We start from the raw sequence: 2653 nt of genomic DNA, 5'->3' as shown, positions 1-2653 counted from the left end.
ACGATGAGCAACACAATAAATGAAATGAAAAATACTCTAGATGGGCTCAGTAGCAGAATAACTGAGGCAGAAGGACGGATAAGTGACCTGGAAGATAAAATAGTGGAAATAACTACCGCAGAGCAGAATAAAGAAAAAAGAATGAAAAGAATTGAGGACAGTTTCAGAGAGCTCTGGGACAAGATTAAATGCACCAACATTCAAATTATAGGAGTCCCAGAAGAAGAAGAGAAAAAGAAAGGGACTGAGAAAATATTTGAAGAGATTATAGTTGAAAACTTCCCTAATATAGGAAAGGAAATAGTCAATCAAGTCCAGGAAGCACAGAGAGTCCCATACAGGATAAACCCAAGGATAAACACGCCAAGACACATAATACTCAAACTGTCAAAAATTAAATACAAAGAAAACATATTAAAAGCAGCAAGGGAAAAACAACAAATAACACACAAAGGAATCCCCATAAGGTTAACATCGGATCTTTCAGCAGAAACTCTCCAAGCCAGAAGGGAGTGGCAGGACATATTTAAAGTGATGAAGGAAAAAAACCTACAACCAAGATTACTCTATCCAGCAAGGATCTCATTTAGATTCGACAGAGAAATTAAAACCTTTACAGACAAGCAAAAGCTAAGAGAATTCAGCACCACCAAACCAGCTTTACAACAAATGCTAAAGGAACTTCTCTAGGCAGGAAACACAAGAGAAGGAAAAGACCTACAATAACAAACCCAAAACAATTAAGAAAATGGTAATAGGAACATCACACCTATTGATAATTACCTTAAATAAAATGGATTAAATGCTCCAACCAAAAGACATAGACTGGCTGAATGGATACAAAAACAAGACCCGTATATATGCTGTCTACAAGAGACCCACTTCAGACCTAGGGACACATACAGACTGAAAGTGAGGGGTTGGAAGAAGATACTCCATACAAATGGAAATCAAAAGAAAGCTGGAGTAGCAATTCTCATATCAGACAAAATAGACTTTAAAACAAAGACTATTACAATCTTGGGTCACAAATCAAGCCTTGGTAAATTTAAGAAAATTGAAATTGTATCAAGTATCTTTTCCAACCACAATGCTATGAGACTAGATATCAATTACAGGAAAAGATCTGTAAAAAATACAAGCACATGGAGGCCAAACAATATACTGCTTAATAACCAAGAGATCACTGAAGAAATCAAAGGTGAAATCAAAAAATACCTAGAAACAAATGACAATGAAAACAAGATGACCGAAAACCTTTGGGATGCAGCAAAAGTAGTAATAAGAGGGAAGTTTATAGCAATACAATCCTACCTCAAGAAACAAGAAACATCTCAAATAAATAACCTAAACTTACACCTAAGCCAATGAGAGAAAGAAGAACAAAAAAACCCAAAATTAGCAAAAGGAAAGAAATCATAAAGATCAGATCAGACATAAATGAAAAAGAAATGAAGGAAACAAGAGCAAAGATCAATAATCAGAAACATAATCAAAGTTTGTTTGTTTTTTGAGAAGACAAACAAAATTGATAAACCATTAGGCAGACTCATCTAGAAAAAAAGGAAGAAGTCTCAAATCAACAGAGTTAGAAATGAAAAAGAAGAGTAACAACTGACACTGCAGAAATATAGAGGCTCATAAGAGATTACTATAAGCAACTATATGCCAATAAAATGGACAACCTGGAAGAAATGGACAAATTCTTAGAAAAGCACAACCTTCTGAGACTAAACCAGGAAGAAACAGAAAATATAAACAGACCAAACACAAGCAGAGACAAAAGACCTGTATGCAGAAAACTATAAGACACTGATGAAAGAAATTAAAGATGATACAAACAGAAGGAGAGATATACCACTTTCTTGGATTGGAAGAATCAACATTGTGAAAATGACTGTACTACCCAAAGCAATCTACAGATTCAATGCAATCCCTATCAAACTACCACTGGCATTTTTCACAGAACTAGAACAAAAAATTTCACAGATTGTATGGAAACACAAAAGACCCCAAATAGCCAAAGCAATCTTGAGAAAGAAAAACAGGGCTGGAGGAATGAGGCTTCTGGACTTCAGACTATGCTACAAAGCTACACTAATCAAGACAGTATGGTACTGGCACAAAAACAGAAATATAGATCAATGGAACAGGATAGAAAGCCCAGAGATAAACCCATGCACATATAGTTACCTTATTTTTGATAAAGGAGGCAAAAATATACAATGGAGAAAAGACAGCCTCTTCAATAAGTGGTGCTGGGACAACTGGACAGCTACATGTAAAAGAATGAAATTAGAACGCTCCTTAACATCATACACAAAAATAAACTCAAAATGGATTAAAGTCCTAAGTGTAGGGCCAGACACTATGAAACTCTTAGAGGAAAACAGGCAGAACACTCTATGACATAAATCATAGCAAGATCCTTTCTGACCCACCTCCTAGAGAAATGAAAATAAAAACAAAAATAAACAAATGGGACCTAATGAAACTTAAAAGCTTTTGCACAACGAAGGAAACCATAAACAAGATGAAAAGACAACCCTCAGAATGGGAGAAAATAGTTGCATATGAAGCAACTGACAAAGGATTAATCTCCAAAATATACAGGCAGCTCATGCAGCTCAATATCAAAAAAAACAAACAACCC

The sequence above is a fragment of the Physeter macrocephalus genome, chromosome 16 (assembly GCF_002837175.3).
Source record: "Physeter macrocephalus isolate SW-GA chromosome 16, ASM283717v5, whole genome shotgun sequence".
Lineage (NCBI taxonomy): Eukaryota > Metazoa > Chordata > Mammalia > Artiodactyla > Physeteridae > Physeter > Physeter macrocephalus.
This window is presented reverse-complemented; position numbering follows the sequence as displayed.